This window comes from Lagopus muta, chromosome 2 (assembly GCF_023343835.1).
Source record: "Lagopus muta isolate bLagMut1 chromosome 2, bLagMut1 primary, whole genome shotgun sequence".
In the NCBI taxonomy this organism is placed as follows: domain Eukaryota; kingdom Metazoa; phylum Chordata; class Aves; order Galliformes; family Phasianidae; genus Lagopus; species Lagopus muta.
The window spans coordinates 33,691,001-33,708,796 of record NC_064434.1 but is presented as its reverse complement, the minus strand read 5'-3'; the positions used below and the strand labels follow the sequence as shown (position 1 = coordinate 33,708,796).

General features: G+C 39.8%; 1 non-coding gene across 1 annotated transcript; it reads left to right on the top strand.

The window, feature by feature from the left end:
- Nucleotides 1-247: 247 nt before the first annotated feature.
- On the top strand, nucleotides 248-330 carry TRNAL-CAG (transfer RNA leucine (anticodon CAG)). Its single transcript has one exon. It is a non-coding gene; the product is annotated as a tRNA-Leu (tRNA).
- Nucleotides 331-17,796: the final 17,466 nt, after the last annotated feature.

Below are 17,796 nucleotides of genomic sequence, written 5' to 3'. Positions count from 1 at the left end.
TAGATGCTAAGAATTATGTGTAGGTAAGCACAACATACTTACCTACATGGTAACATTCATGTGAACATCCTAGGCAGTTCAGCTAAATATGTTTGTATATTACATAAGAGAATATACGCAGCCAGAATAAGAGTATATCTTATTACTCTATATGTCTAGAAACCAGAAGCATAAACTGTTTCCACTTTAGTTTTTAATTGGCAGTTTAACAGTGAGAGAATTTCAATGTTCACGATATAAGGGCGTGGTCAGGATGGCCGAGCGGTCTAAGGCGCTGCGTTCAGGTCGCAGTCTCCCCTGGAGGCGTGGGTTCGAATCCCACTTCTGACAGCTCACTGTGCTTTTGAAAACACGCTTGCAATGTCATCCTGAACAACCTGCTCCAGGCTATTGTGCTTGAACAGGGACTTTCAGACCTTCTGAGAGGTCCCCTACTCCTGCACACCTCAACCATTATGGGATTGATAAGACTTAAAGTTAGGGAAGATTCAGTTGAAGCTATGCGTTTTGGCTCCAGATAGTTGAGCTGAAATCAAACAACTGACTCTTGTTATGACCTTAGATGGTATTTAACCTTGATTCATTTTAACCATGATTCAGAGTGTTTTAAGTTACAATCCTCATCATCTCCCAGCGAAAAGCCAGCCTTCAAGAGACTCTGGAGGGGTGGCACAGAAGTCACTCACCTGAGTGGTTAATGTCACCCTGGCGACCTGTTTTAGTGTGGGCTGTGATACCAGCTGGAAGAGCATTTACAGCTTAGACTGGACAGCTCATCATCACACAGGTCCAAAGCAAAAACTGTTGGACTGTCCAACAGATTTGCTGAAGGAAAGTCCTATAAAATGCTGCCATTCTCTGCAATGTGTTTAGAAAATGTCATCTCGTATGCAGTAAGCAGTGCTGAGTTAAACAAAACCTGTGGAACATAGAGAAAGGCAAATTATAGAGTCATAGAATCATACGAGATGAAAGGGAGCCTTAAATATTATCTGGCCCAACTCACCTACAAAGGTCAGGGACACTCATAGCTCTATCAGGTAGCTCAAAGCACCATCCAGCTTGACCTTGGATGTTTCCAGGAACAGGGCATCCACCACCTCTCTGGGCAACCTGTTCCAGTGCCTCACCACCCTTACTGTAAAACATGTTTTTCTTATTATGAAAACCTCTTGCTTTGGATATCTTATATGCAAAGAATTGTTTCTGAGAGAGGTTCAGGGCTCTGTGTCACTGGGTCAATCACCTTCCTGTATAATCTTTTAAGCGAAAGATTGTGGTGTGGAATTATTGTGAGAAGTGCCAAATTTTATATGCTTTGAAGGCTGGATGGTACAGCAGTCTTCTCTTCTTCATTAACAATGTCAAATCTTGCTAGAAATGACTGCTGTGCAAACGGAGAACACTCTTTGCTATGCTAAAATTAGCCAGAATAGGGTGTTTCCTAATCAAATCTTGTCCTGGATTGCCAAATGATGTATAGCTGTTTGTGTTGCAGATAACGCTCCAGTGGGGACTACACTTAAATCCCTCAAAACTCATACTGAGCAAGACCTCTGGCTGAACTTTAACTTTGTGCTCAGAAGTGCGAGACTGGTGCTATAAGCCACCCAGATCTGCATCAAACACTATGACTCTAATTGCACACTTAGCTAACAAAGATCAACTTAGATTAAGTAAGCAATAAATTCCTAGCTGTACAAAATGAACAAAACTACATTTCAGATTAGCATAATCTGTATGTGGGGCCACTTGCAGAGGTAATGATGGCAGCAGAGGAACAAAGTGGCTGTCTAAACATTGGTAGGATCTTAGTACCTCTTGCATTTGCGTGCAACAGATGTTTCTCTGAGTTGGTCAGTTGTATTGTATAAGCTATAAAATAAAGACAGGAGGCTTAACAAATGATTGGCACAGATCCAACACTTAAATCAGCTTCAAGTAGTATGAGAAATGATGCCGCTTTGAGGGCAACTATAATGAAAATCTATTCTGATGGAGTGTACCTATTCCATTTTGGCTGATTGCTGTTTGAACTCCCCCTGCTTACAAGTACATCAGGGAGTATATATTTCAAAAAACCATTGCACGGCATTGTTAAGCACACTGCATGTATTTATACTGTCTAAACGTTTGAAGTTACAAGCCACATATGAGTTTCTAATTTCTTTCCATTTTTAATATGCCCCGTTGGAAAATGTCAGTGCATCCACACGTTGCACTTGTAGTGCCATTCTGACCCTCTGTAACCTTTGCAATACATATCAGAGTCAGAGGCTGGAGTCTCTGAAACTTCCAGAGCTGAACGCTTATGGGAATCACCCTATGTCCTCTCTGCTCTTTTCTACAAAGAACAGAGATCTACAAAGCCTCTTTCACCAGGCTGCCACAGAGTCCTGGCTCATTTCTATGCATAGGTCAGCTAAAGCGTACTCTCCTGGTCCGAGGATTCCTGTGGTGGAGATCTCTGAGAAGGGTTACGTGGTTGGATCTAAGAATTGCAGTAATTTCCTCCAGCTATCTGGTCATCTGGAGAGGAAGGAACAACAAAGGGTCCCTATGCATTTCAAAATGTATCTTTTCCTCCTGTTGAGGAAAGGCCCTAGTGCCCAGAAGCGCTTCCTTTCTTGAATCTCTTTCAGAACAAAAGGCTGTTTCTTACACCTCTGGAACCCACACAACCTGGTCTTAAGGCCTTCCTTAAGGCCTGCTGTCCTTAAGGAAGGACCGAACATTACTTCTGGTGCCATGTGACAGAATTATACCTCCAGAGAGCTCTCTGCAAACGTCATCACTTTAAATTATAGTGGTTTAATGCTATGCACGTGTTCAATCACACCTCACATCCTGCACTCAAACCACTGCCATTTTTAAAGTGTTTGCATACAGCAGGAATCTCCTGAGACACCTCTCCATGCTCCCACCCAAGAAAAAATTTAATACAAACAGAATAAGTTTGAATATTGGAATATAACATCAGAGAACCCCAAGCAGATTTTGTATATTCTCATATAGTGATTTTTTTTCTTTGAGTGAGATCTGTCAGCCTTTAAGACTGGACTTTAATGCAACAACAGTCTCTAGGTCCTGATGGAGCTCTCACTTGTAACAGTACTAGCCATCAGAAGTGTTTCATTCTCGTGACCTAATCCATTCATTCACAATTGCTTTTATAAACTATTTACTGTATTATTTATTATACAGTTATAAAAGTTATAAATTATTATTTGCTGTATTATTTGCTATCATTTGCTTATTGCTATTTTGCTTTTAATACAGCTCTCAGATCCCAGACAGTGGAATAAATAACCTTTGTGGTCAAGCAAACCTACTGTGTAAGTAGTTTTTTGCAAGAGTTTAAGTAGAGATAAGGCTCTTTCAGAACACATTACAAAACTTGCTGCCTCTCAAAATTTGCATGTATGAAAATTCAAGTGCATAGAGCATTTCCTTCCCATTCCTGCAACAAAGGAAGAAAGCGTGAAAAAGACACCACGAGGCATATTAAACATTCTGGAAAACATATAGAGGCTGCAGAGACAGGCAAAGAAAGCTCTAGGTGACATGAATGTAGCAGTGTCTTTGAGTTGCTTTAATGACTGGGTCAGGTATTTCCTTTCTTATGAGGAATAAGGATTAATTAAAAAGCCTTCACTTTTTATTGGTAAACAAATGTATTTTCTATTTAAACTCCAAATGAGGAAATGCAAACCTTCCCTGGTGTATGCCTACACATTCACAAAACATCCCAGGTGAACTTTTCTTCCTCAGCCATGGTTGGAAGATCAGATGCCATAGCATCTCTAAAAGCTCATGGAAATGTCACAGATGTAGCATGAAAATGAGTGCAACAGATACTACCTCTATAACTCTGTTATTCAAAAGGATCATGGACAGTAAGGCCAGATAAATCTGTTTTATTCACAAGTCCCATCTTCTTCTGCTTAGCATCAAAAACAGAGCTTCACAGTTGTAAAATAAATGACCAACCTGGGTTGGAATTATGGCTTCTACAAATATTTTTATGATTACCTGTAGTTCCATGGTGAGATAAAAAAAGGGGTTTGGTGGCAGTGCTGGAAAACTCAATGTACATTCAAAGGCATGTGGCAGGCCTGGCAACAGATTGGAAACCAAGGCCACCCCCAGTCATCCCTGCTCTAAATAGGATTCTGCTAACATGGACTGGAGAATCAAAGGCAATAGCACAGAATGCTAGCCATGTTCATGCTCTGCTGATCAAGGAAAACAACATTCATTTATCCTGCCTGTCCTGTAGACACTGGTCCTGGATAATGTTCCTAGTGTCACCTGGGTAGGTGACACTGATTTCCAAGTGCCTTAAATGCTGGTTATGTGGTATATTATAACCACATCGTAATAAGTAAAGAATCAGTGCAAAGTGCTCTTACTGTAGTGTCATCAAAGAGCTTTGTCTGCTCTCAAGCTCCAAGTATGTGTATTTATACCCTGAAATAAATAAATAAAGATAGATAGATAAATAGATAGGTAGGTAGGTAGGTAGGTAGGTAGGTAGGTAGGTAGGTAGGTAGATAGGTAGATAGATATTTTTAAGAAAGGATATAAGTATTTTATTACCCAAAGATCTATCACCTCCTTATTACTCCTGCACAGATTCCTTCTTCCATTGATTCACAAGTAACTGATATTGAGGACATTACTTTCCTGCAAATGCTTGGGAAAGGAGGAGTTAATACATCACGGAAAATAATTTTGTGTGGAAGACATTCATTTTTATGAATCTGGCTCTGAGGCTCTTTCTCTCATTTTAAAATTACTATCACAGCCAGACTGTGCATCAAAAGATCCCACTTAGCAGAATATATGATCTCAAAAATGAATATCTGTTAGATTGTTCATACAGAGTGCTCTGAGAAATAACTCCTCACAGATGGAAAGCTATAAAAAGGGTGTTCTGCTATCTTGTTGTTTGAATCAATCTCAGAACATATGAAATATTGATATTGAATCAAGCTGTACCTGGTTCCCCTTGAACAAATTCTTCCAAGTGCCTGACCTCTGTTCTAGTGCTGTTTCATTTTAGGCTGGAGTCCAATGGAAAAAAAAGAAAACCCACCCTTTTGTCCATGAGCAGAGGCAAATCAGGAGTGACGTACTGTTTTCTAACCAATCTATGTGATATTTTATGCTATCTTTGAAGAGAATCATTATAGTAAAGTGTAATGACATGAATGGTCACACACATGAACATTTACTTGGTGTGAATTGTTTTCACTGCTCTCCCTACAGAGTAGATATGTCTTGACAAAGAGAGATTGTATAGAAAACACTGCTGACATTTTTAGGTGACAGAATAATGAAAATAAATGCTCGTTACTGATGGCTTTTACTGGAGAAGATTCTCTACTGACAGTAACATTCGCACTGAAAAATCCCAACATCATCAGCAGAGAGGTCTATCTGCGAACAGGGAGTTTTGCTCTTGAAGTCTCTTCATGCACCACTTCAGTTCTGGCTCGGTTTCCAAAGTGTGCTATTAAGGATGTTTTCAAGCACAGTGCCTGTAAATCACTACTGAGGACACACCAGAAGTACCCTTTCCTGGAAAATTTACACTGTTTCCTCCATGTGTCCCTAACTTTCCAAATTGCGGTAGTTCACAGAGCCAAAGACCCATTGCTTAACAGAGGCATCATTTAACCATTTGCAGAAAGAATCTAGCACTGTCCTCAAAGATCCCTGCTCACCGAACACAGCCTGCTGCCTTGTCCTTTTGATTTTGAGTGACAATTTCGAGTATGAGTTGTTCTGAACAACAGCAACTCAACATCTAACATCTCAGAGTTTACTTTTAAGCTAAGGGACATCCTAAAAGAACAGACGGAGAACCAGAGCATCAGTGGATGAAAACTTCTGCTGTCTACCACAGAGCTTGGGATCGTGGGGCTCTTTATACCTTGCTCTTTTTCCATCTTCATTTTTTAATAAAATTTAAATAAGTAACTTATAGGGAGCAACTTGTCCCAGTCTTGCTCAGTTCAGCTCAGTATAGTAGATCATTTACAGGTTCATTATTTTTATTTTCCATACTTATTATACCTTGCATAATAAATATTTTATCAAGTTAGTCATAGTGACTGAATTGAAAAAGTGCTGTGGCAAGTTCTAGAGATGAACATCACAAAAGTGCTGTTTTATCACAATGGGATATTCCATGTAAGAGTTAGTACACATTGGTCCTTTCCACAGGACTGTGGTGAGCTGAAGGGTGCGCTATGAGGGCACTGTGGCCATTTCTCTCAGTACAGCCTTGTCCAGTTTAGGACTCAGCAGTCTGCAAGATGCTCATAAAACTTGACACAAAAATGGATGATGCTCCTGCAACCCTCCATGCTGGCAACAGCAGAGCTGGTCACTACAGGTCTGCATGCCTGTGTAGCTCCACTTTGGTTGATGGACCACTGAAAGCAAAAGAAAAGACTGCTGGCCACCATTCACCATGATAGGTGGCCATGAGGGCTATCAAGAATCATCTAGGCCTATCCCCACGGAGAAGCCTGTGAGCAAGTTGTTTGCACTCCTGTTAGACAAAAGTCAGAATCTAGAATCAAAGAATTATGGCTGGAAAGACCACTAAGATCATCTAGCTCAACTGCCACCTCTCTCCCACCATGCCCACTAAACATGTCCCTCAGATTAGGGGACACGTGAGATACGGAGAGATGAAGGGCTGCAGCTTTTCTAAGGACAGTCAGAAACTTTGAAACCCAGACTTTGGGCTCTACCACACAGCCCTGGGGTCACACTTGAGAACAATGCACTGAGTGGGTCCTGGGTATGGTCAGAACTCCTCTCTGCCTCTCAGGACCGACAGCTTTGCAGAAGGAGAAAAGAGGAGATAGAGCAAAACCAAAATAATAGGAAATCAGGTGCAAAGGGAGCCAGCTCTTTCTTTTCTTCCCATGGAAATACAAGGGAGAGGTTAGGAATAGCTGAGAGGAAGCATTCAGTGCTGACTTCTTACTCTCTTCAGTTGTTCTTAGTATTACTGTTTGCATGAAAAGCATCTCTTGCAGTTCCTGTGCAGGGGGATCTTTTACCTTTATGTCACAGTTTTGCTGTTTTGTCTGAGCAAGCAGGCAACAGCTTTTGGGACTGATGGTCCAGTTGTGCCCAGGCAAGCTTCAGGAGTCACAAGATGCACTGGAGCTAAGAGCATATTTCTCTATAGGCAACAGAGAGGGAAAGTTGACTTCAGAGGTAACTGACATCCCAAATGGGCTGACTTCCTGACTCAGTGCCCTGAAGATAGAGGGAGAACACCACGGCTTCATTATGTGCCCATATTTGGCATTTATGCTCCCAGTGGTTTTCATCGGACTGTAACCTAAGATTAATCTGTCTTTCAAAATACTAAATAAAAAGTGATCCAGCTCCTCTCAACAATCGCACTGGAAATAGGGACTGCAGTCCCAGCCAGGAAGGTAACACCACCTGCTTACCAAAATCATTTCAGGAGACCACTGAATAGACAGAAAGGAAGAGAGGGAAGTCCAGAGCTGTTCTCCTGCAGCTGAGCCATTCTCAGAAGCCTGGAGGGCCTGGAAAAGCAGCGGATGAATCTCCTCCCTTTCCCCAGACATCTGTGGCTGCCAAGGCTGTTACCTGCTCCGGCCCTGCTAAGGGAGCAGGGGACGTGCCCTGCAGCTCAGGGCGGCTCTCAGCTCCCCCGGGCTGCAAGTTCACATCCACATGGCTAGAAAAGGATGTGAAATCCAGCCTCACTGAGCTGTCTGGAAACAGAGCTGTCTGGAAAAGTATTAAGGAAGGGCCTTAAAACCTGTCCACTGCAGCAGGTTTGGATTAAAACAGGTATGTCACAGGCAAACCCAAACTCACAGCTTGCACAGATAACATGCCTGATGCTAAAAGCCAGTCCTAGTGCTGCTGGGCTCCAGGTTCCACCAGGGCTTCTTGGAGCAGGTGGCAGCCATTTGGTCTGCAAAGAGTGGTGTGTTCAGCCTGCTAAGGAATGAGTCATACATTGTCATAGATAGTCTTCTTCTCCCTGATGACATGCAGGTAGGCAGCAATTCCCCTGCCTGGTACCACGACAGAAGCCTTCGTGGTGACTCCATGGCTGTGTCCACAGGGAACATTTTCCCACCCATGTATTAAAACATCTCCAGTGTAGACACTTCCATACTCTCTTGTGAACACTTTGCTTTTGTTCTTTCTTATTTTGCTTCCCCTAATCTAAAAGAAGTTACTCAAACTGAGAACATATTGTTGCTCTTTGTGTGGAAAAACATAACATAGCAACTTGTCTTAGCTTTCTAATAGTTTCACGATGTGCTTTTAAACAACGTCAAACTTGTTCAAGGCTCGTGACATTTGAAGTTGGCAAGTAAATCAGTGTTCATTTTCTTTCAAAAGCAAAACTTTTTAGAAATAAAATGGTTGCATTTATTTCATTTATTTTTTTTCCTGCTTTTTTAAGGAAAAAAAACCATCACAACACGAAGTGCTGTGTATGCAGGATTATTTTTATTTTGTATGTATGTTGCAGTGCTCAACATTTTAATTGCCACTTCCTCAATAAAACTACTGGAAATCTTCCATCTTGCCATTAGCACTTACAAAATAACTGTTAACAATATGTTATCCAGACACAGAAACTTTATAATTAACATTGGACTAGTCTTCAAAGTCTAGTGACTAAAATATATCCTATAAAATTACTGGACTTCATTCAACGCTATTCTGCTGTTTTAATGTTCAATAAATGTGTTGAGGGGAGATATTTGGCAACACGAGTTAGTCACTCTGGCAGGGAGAGTGACTACAATAGGGTTTGCTCTCTGCTGTATGGCAAAAGCACCAATGCTGTACGAGGCTGCAGCACAAATGCTGAAAGTTTGCTGCTGGTGTGAAATAATGTAGCTCCCAGACACACTGCTGTGCAATCCTTCAATGCCGCACTCCTCCCTTGTCATCTGACAAGGAGTTGGACAGTTTTCACATGAGCAATAAAACACAACAGGCAGTGTATTTCTGGATGACTATAGCACAACACTGGTAGTGTCAGAAGTCAGGAGGCTGAAGGCCAAGCGTCTCAACTACAGGAGAAATACAAGATTGGCTCTGAAGCATCTTAATGCTATCCTGAAATGGAATTTCTGCAGCACATTAAATCAAGAGAAACACTTAGACCTATGCTTTTAACACAGACATGGACATGACATCATTGGCAGCTAATTAAAACTTCTTGCAGCCAGAACTTACCCACAGTCCTAGCAGGCCATTCAGCTGCTAAAGAGTTCGGAGAACAGGATGAAAAGGTCTGGAATGTACTTTCTTTTGGATTAAAACACAAAAAAAGTATCGTAAGATTTTTGCAGGATCGTGGTAATTTAAAGCAGCATCTCCAAATAATCCAGCCATGCAAAGCTCTTACCCCACAGGAAACATTTGAAAAAAATCCTTCTGCCTACTTTTTGAGACAAACAAGACTAATGGACCAATATACATGTGGGTACAGTCTTGGAATTTATTTTTACTAGGATATACATCTGAATCAAGCCAATAGCACAATTGTGTTCAATACATTTGATACCCTTAAGCAGTACTAGTCACTGCCTGAGTATACTTCCAGTTCTTTATAAATATGAAATATTTGGTGTGCCAGGTGGTACTTATGCTAGAAGTTGCTGTAGACAGGAGTCAGTCTGCCCATGGCTCTCACCTCACAAGAAAAGCTCAGGAGTCAGGAGCAAAACTGTTGAACTCCCCGGATTCCATGGGGGACACCAAGTATCTTCTGTAAAGCTGAATGCAAGGACATAATATGCCCCAAGGGACCAGTGCCAGATGCCATTCAGTTCACCAAGGCGTCCTGGGTGAACCAGCAGCAGCCAGCTGGGGAGTAAGGGTGCGCAGCTCTAGCAGACCAGTAGTTTCCATCTGAGAAAATGAGAATAAAGAAAGATGCTTAGGTAAATAGTATAAATATTAATACAATCTTGCTAAATCTAAAAAGACAAAGTATATATGCAAAAACCAGAAGTACCTGGCTTTCCAGACCACTTCACTAACTCATTGCTTTGCTTAGATAGCAAGCAAGGTAGGAGATAGAAATGCAGGATTTGTAGCAGAATTTTCTTCAGAAAAGAATCTCCAGAAGAAGCTGTTTCCTTTCACTCCCTTTTCTCTGCTCACAGGTCATTTGGTGAGGCCACAGGTCAGAGCAAGGGCTTTACTGCAAGAAGAGTGCCAGGGAAAAGCTTTCATCTTCTGCTCTTATTGCACACATCACCATTTCCCTTCTGTCAACAATTCGGACACCCGGTCAGACCAGTTATTTTCAAATTATTTGTCACTGTCTGTGCAGGTTTAGTCTCCTTGCGAAACGTGATTTTTCAGATCTGTCGACATCTGAGCAAATGGCTGTGTTGCTGAGGGGGCCTATCTAGGCTCAGAAAAGTCCACTAGGATGTTGTGCAAAATACACACCCAAAGCTTTATGTTCATTGAATCAGTGGTCTCATTTTGTTCAGTAATAGTATTATAGTCTAACAGTACACTTTTGAAAGCAAGCTACAGATCCTTGTGAGGGTGGTTGAGTTGTGCCAGTATAACCAATATACCATAACAGTCAGGACTCAGATAAAAGACATTGAAACATTTTAAAGGAAAAAATCCTTTGCTGATTATCAAGCATTCAGGTAAGGAGAGCCACAGGGTTTTGGAAGGCATCTTTTCTGTGTGCTTTTTGCCATTCATCACAGTCATCAATCATAAGATCAGAGAAAAGAGTTGTATAAGGACACTAAGATCTTTTCTTGTCAATTCATCTCAGCCACAGTAGGCCGTATAACTATATGTACACCGTTCCTTGCATTTGGTTTCCTAACATGTTCTTGGACCACTGGTGATTGGGCAGCACAATTTCCCCAGAAACTCTGTCTCAATGGTTCTTTATTTATTGCAATAGTGACCATATTCTTAACATTCTGCTACCTAGGGTAATATTTCCCTGTTTACATTACTTTTCCTTTCATGCACAAAGGACAGAGGAATTTCTTTTCTTTCTTCTTGCTGCCACCATCACGCATTTGATGACTGCTATTGAAAATCCTTTTCATTCTGCTGCAGACTAAACAAGCAAAATTCCTTCATACATTGCTTGTAAAATATAATGTTAGACCTTCGATCATAGTCAGAGATCTACTCTGGTCTCCATCTATCTATCCACGCCTTTTGGAGTGCAACACCTAATGTGTACCCACACTAGATATTAGGAACATGTCCTAAAGTCTCAGAGGTGATATTTCTGTGCACACACAGTACAACTGCCTTCTTCTCAGGTCTGGTATTGGAGAACAGGGAGAAGAAATAGGAATCTTTCATGCTGTAATCAAGTTAGTCTCTTTTTTAAGACAAAACATTTCTGTGACCATCGTGCAGTAAAACCATTTCCACCTTAAAATATATATATTTTTTAAGGTTTCTTTGCTCACATAAAGTGAACACAAATGAGACACAAAGTAACAGATCCAGAAAAATATTCCTAAAACACATGGAGGTATAATCTAACTCTGTGTTAATAGAGAAATTATTCTTCAAGTTTGATCAGAATGGTGACAGATACACATTAAACTGGTGATTGATGAATATCATCTTATTTTGATGATTTAAGAAACATCAAGCAACAATTTACAAATAAAGCACAATACCTCTCATGCTCTCGCTGCTCTAATGGAGAGAGAAAAACAACAGCAAAACAACACGTAATAAAAAACACAGATAACAAGCTGCCATGCACACAAACTGTCCTCAACATATAGACCTGTCTTGGGCCTACGAAAATGGTTTTGACCCAAATCCTTCACTGTTTTTTCCAGTTGTATTAGTCATCCTAACAAAAGAGGCTACTTCTGTCCTTACATGTTGTTTCTCTGGTAGTTTTCACTACAATATTTGCTGCCATAAGCCCCTAGGAATTCACAGATCGCTTTGTCTCTCTGTCTAAAAAGAGGAGATGAAATCATACCCCACTGCATAGCTGTGTTACTGTGCAGAAGAGTAGCGCTGAGGACTGCCATTGGATTAGCTGACAGGTTGGTGCAACACTGGGTAGTGCTAGTGAGGGTTGCAACCTTGTGTCTCAGAGCCATGCAGGCACCAGAGCCCAATGCTGCACTCTTGCAGTTATACTAGTGTTAGTCCTGCAGAGAGAGCCTTCCCAGCACTCCCTTGCTGCTCCACTGCAAGTCACAGATGTGTCCCACACTGCTTGAGAGACTCCAGTTCCTTAGGTGCACTGCGGCTTTGGAAAAACATAATCCCTATTCACAAGCAGGAGAAAATCACCAAGTGATTTGTTACAAATTATTTGCCATGCACTAAGAATAACCAACTTATTTCATTTAAAAGAGGGCAAAGAGGTTCTCTGCAAGCTCATGAGCACTTTTCCCCAAGGAAAATTTCATAATGGTTAATATAAACAGAACTACAGTAGTGCATATGGTTAACAGCTGCTTTAACATGATATGGCATAACAACTATCTGGAAATCATTAGCCTAACTTTTTTTTTAGTATTTGGATAATTAGGTAGCAGACAGAACTATTTTATTTTATCAGATAATGCATAGATATGTACTTTTTTCTTTATTATTTACAGTACCTATAGTCCCTTTTCTCAAAATAATGCATGAAATGATTGCTGAGTGGATGAAAAAAATGATAGGTCTCTATAGATATTTAACAGCTATTTAGATATTTCCAAAACACTGAAACATTCATGGGTTCCAAAGAAGACTTTCCTTTAAGGAAATTAAAACATAAAACTGTATTACTGTTAAGGTTGCTTAGAGACTAACAAAAGCCTGGAAGACAGACATTTACATACATATAAATTTTCTTATATAAATTAAACCATAAAGCAGATTTCCCAGGGATTTTGATAATGTAGATCATCTTTTGATTCAAGGATTTTCTGGTGTGCTTTGTTGCTCTTCACAACTGCCACTTTCTCTCTCCTTTATATGCCATTAACAATTCTGTTGAAAGTACACCTACCTTTTACCTTAAACAATGATACTAGGAAAGTTTTTAGTTCTTATACTGTTAAACAAAGCCAAAATTGAAGAGGAAGAGAGATCAGCACCAAATAAGAGGACAAAATAATCCTTCTGGCTTTGTGTTGATCTGCAGAAAGTTAGAACCCACTGTCATTTTCCATGAAGAAGTGCAGAAACATGTACACAGCCAAGAAATTATATGAAAGTAACCTGAAAAACAGAATAATTAAACAAGCCAACAACTCTGATTTGTTAACATTTGTTGTCCAGAAGTTGAGTTGCACATTCAAACTTCATTCAGTCTTCAGAAGAACTAAATTATACTAATAATATGATTGCAAAAAATCTTCGTTAGGAAGAAAATACAGTCAAAGAAATAATCTACAATTAAGACTATAGGTAAATGGCAGAAATTAATACTTAAAAATTGTATGACTAGAATTTTTGTCATTTTCTGTGAGTCCAGATAGAAGGGGGTTAAGGAAAAATGATGAAAAGTTTTCCGTGCTGCTTCCCAGGGAATTAGCATGTGCATATTTGTGCACCTGTACTTCCTTGAGGACTGCTCAAAATTCATGTTGAATACTCATAGAAAGCTAAACTTATGCCTTGATGCAGGTGCATCTCATGTTCTTTGAAGTGACGAGGTGGAATGCTCTTAATGGTTTGGGAATTAAGCTTTGGGAGTGGGAAGGGTGAAGGGACATGATTATGATACAAGTTGTTACCCAGCTGCCTAAAAATAAGCCGAAGTGTAGTTTGACCCAATTGGCTTTTCTGTGTCTGGTACTAATTGCAATCTTGCTGTAGCTGTCCCATAGCTTATTTTTACCTTTTGAACCTCATGTGTTCACCAAAGCACAGATTTCTTTACACACAAGAAAACACAGTGGTAAATGGTAATCCTGTGATGGATATTGAAGCAGAGGTGTGTTCTTTCTTTATGAAAATAAATTGCATTTCAACAGTAGGAAATATTTGTAACATACTGCTGCCTGAATCTGTTATATCATGACTTTGCTAATGCATGCTCTCACAGAAGTCAGAGACAAAAGGCTTACTAGACATCAGTAGCTTTTCCACAAACTCACTTCTGTTACTAATTAACTGCCTGTTAATGAGTGCAACATGCTTTCTAGAGTACAAATAATGTGTTTGGTTATTTGTAGGAAATTCAGCAACAAACCTGCCATACTCAAAGACTTTGATAAGCTACATAAATGCCTATTTGTAGCCTTGTGGGATAGTATCATCAATAAAGGTATCTGATGGTATTTCTACAAGTATGATTTCTATATGGTTCATGTTGAACATGAGTAACAACTGCAATTCCTCTAGGGTCATGGAGTAGGCATACCTGATGTTTTTTATCAGCAGAGGCTTCTGTAACACAGAACAGGAGCTCAATTAATTGAGCTTAATTGGAGCCCTACATTTTTTGAACACATGCAACATTGAATTTGCTCCTAGTTTTGGTTCCATGAGAGACAAAGAACTGAAAAATTCAAGTTTCCTCAGAAATGTCATGTGCTGAGACATCCCTCCTAAATCACCATATAGCAGGGTATCCTCGGGGTTCTTACAATCTTGCACATTAGTGGATGCTTGGCACTTCAATCACAAAAGTCAGCTAATTGCATTTTGTCTTCTTCAGATTTGACCCATGATCCTTGTAGAGGCAGAAGAAAGTCGTCCTGTGACTGAGAGGGACTTTTCAAGATCAGTCTTACAGTTGAGCATTCCCCTCCTTGGAGAGAGCACCAGGACAGATTTGCAGTATGTACCACCAACTGCCATAAACAAACAAGCACAGCCTGTGAACCAGATTCTCAGCTTTGCCAAGTTTACAGAAGTGTGATGTGAACCTTCAGATGTGTTACTATTGCTACCATCTTTGCTCACAAGTAGGCAAACAGGCATTCACATATGATATGTTGCTGGAGAATGATGCAGTAAACAAGCTTGTAGGAATCTTGTGAGCATGGAAGGATAGTAACTCTTACTAAGGAGAAGGGTTTTTTTACCTCACTTGCACTTTTTCTCTCTTATATGACAATAGCTAAAGTAAGTCTGCACACAATAGAGTAAAATTTCTAATCGCAAACCAATGTCTCTGTTCTCAGCACATTGGCTGGGAAAAAAAAATCAGTTCCCTTTCCCATTGTTGGCTTGTGACCAAGTTCCATGTGGGTCTAATACTGCAATCCTCATTCAAATAAGAGATTTATCAAAGTGAGGATTGGGACTTTTGTCTATAAAATCAGCTGGTTCCTGTTAGAAGATTCATTCAATCATGATGACATTTGTGATATCTCCACCAAAATCAGCAAAACTCGTTCCTTTGGCTTTGCAAGTTTCATCTCATTGTATCTTATCAAAGTCTTTTTGTTACTTCGACCAAAAACTGTAAAAAAATTATCAGAAAAGGATTCTGGAACTGCTCAAGACTACTGATTTCATGCGTGGGACGGAATGAGCACATAGAAATCCTCTTCTATTTGAAACCTGAAACAAATGTAACACAATAAACTTGTCTTCAATGTAACAATAAATTTAATGAGCCTTAGAACAATTCAGTCACAATAAAAAAAAAACAGAATCATACAAATGACCCTAATAGTAACAGACAAGTCTGAAGAGTGAATTATGTATCTATCTGACAATAATTTTAAGATGAAAAATGAAATCAAATTAGAAAACAAACTTCTAATTGAAAGCTAACAATGCACTTTATAATTTAAATATTTCTAAAATAAAAGAAGCAAGAAAATTGTAAGTATTCTACCATACAAGGTTGGGGTTTTTTTTTTTTTTTTTTTCAGTATTGCAAGGTTTCATGGAAATGCTCCTTATGATTAACTTCCTATTTCTCATTTCTTTTCTGTGATTTGCTTCTGGGAAATGCAGAAATGACAATAAAAAGAAAATAATGGCTCAGTGAAAGAAAAAGAGAGAAAATGTTACTTAATTTGAATCTCAGTTCAGGTACTTTTCATTTGTGAAAAACAGGAAATAACTCATTGAAGTTCCTAGATGCTGTTAAATCCTGAATCTCCCAGTCCATGTTTGAAGAATTCCAGCAAAGTTTTTAGAATGGCATTTGCCAAAGAATAAATAATTTCTACACTTCAGCAAACATAATTTGTTTCCTAAAACCTTTTCCAAGAAAAAGGAGAATATTACTCCTCATCTTTACCAGTTCCTGAGTACACACTTAAATCATGACCTAATTAATTTATTTTAGCTTTTTAAAATGTGAAGGTCTGCTTAATAAACTCAGAGTAGTTGGGACACAGTCGTTTCATATAGTTATTAGTTATAGCTTAAGATAAAACGATGGCAAATTATATGTCTGAGTTTTATACTGAGTTTTATACTGTGTACCTACTAAATCTCTCCTCTATATATGATCTTATCCAACAATATGCAAGAAAAGCATTGTTGCACTATATATTTCACTATATATTTCACACAAATACAGCCAGACAGATTACATATGAATAGTACATTTGCACTCTCCTTTCACAGGAGAAGCAGTTACTTTTTGTGGAGAATTCATCCATTTCATTTTCTTAATTTCATTTGATACAAGAGAGGATGTCACTTTTTTTTCTTTTCACACAGCAAATATGTAAATCTTCTCTTGTAGATCTTTTCCATTATGTATAACAACAAAGCTGATGCCCTCTCTTTGCAGAAATAGAAAAGCTCTCGCCTGCTATTGACTATTGGCCACATTGGACCGTGACCTTCGGAAATGATTCAGCATTAGCAGTCTTACTGGTTCCTATTGATGTGTATTAGTGATTAGGACCTGACTTTTTCATGCATATCTTGCAGAATTCCTCCTGTCCTGAATAGGCTGTCCACAGGCTTGAGAAAGTTATTTTATTCTCAGAGGCAGAGCCTGCTGCAAGCTCCTCTCCAAAGGCAATGGGACATCTCTTGGCTGTGAGCAAGGGCACATAGCCTCCAGTTCCCCTGCAGGCTGTCCTCTTAACTGCTGCCCACTAATAGGTTTTACTTTTTTCATTTTTTTGCCATGTTTCTCCCTCCTTCCCCTCATTCCCCTCCTCCAATTCCCTTTCAAGCCCATTGCTTTTCCCCACAGGACTTATTAAGCCATCAAGGGTTTATATTTAGTTCTGGCAGAAGTCAGAGGGTATGTGTCTGCTCCCACCTCCGGTGATGTAAGGCTAACCCCAGGGTTTGCACTTTCAGCCAAACCTAGTGCTTGGTGGAGGAAGATTCAGTGCACTGACTTTCCCATGCCCTCAGAGTTTGTCTGTCAAGACTGCAAGAATTTCAATCCAAGTATCTTTCCCGGTGCCAACTGCTACAGTAGATAATAAAAGCAAATTCACAATGGTCATTTCTTTCTTTAACCTTATACATTTAGGCTCAGACTTTAACCAGCATGAGTCAGAGCAGCCCCATTGGTCAAGGCAAGGCTGTGCCAGGTTATGTCACCTGAGGACCTGGCACCTTCTTTCTCTTGAAGTTCACAAGAAGATTTTCAGCCAAAGAGCTTCATATTTCCTTTCCAACACCGCTGCTTTTTCCAGCAATGAGAGAAGAGTGCTCATAAAATATGTAGTCATGTTATTATTATGGTACAGTAATGCTAATATTATAGTAGTACCCAGAGGGCTGGAAAGAGGTACCATCAAATTATATACTGAGCAAACACAGCCATGGGCCTTGGCCAAAGAATCAGCAAGCCAAGCACAG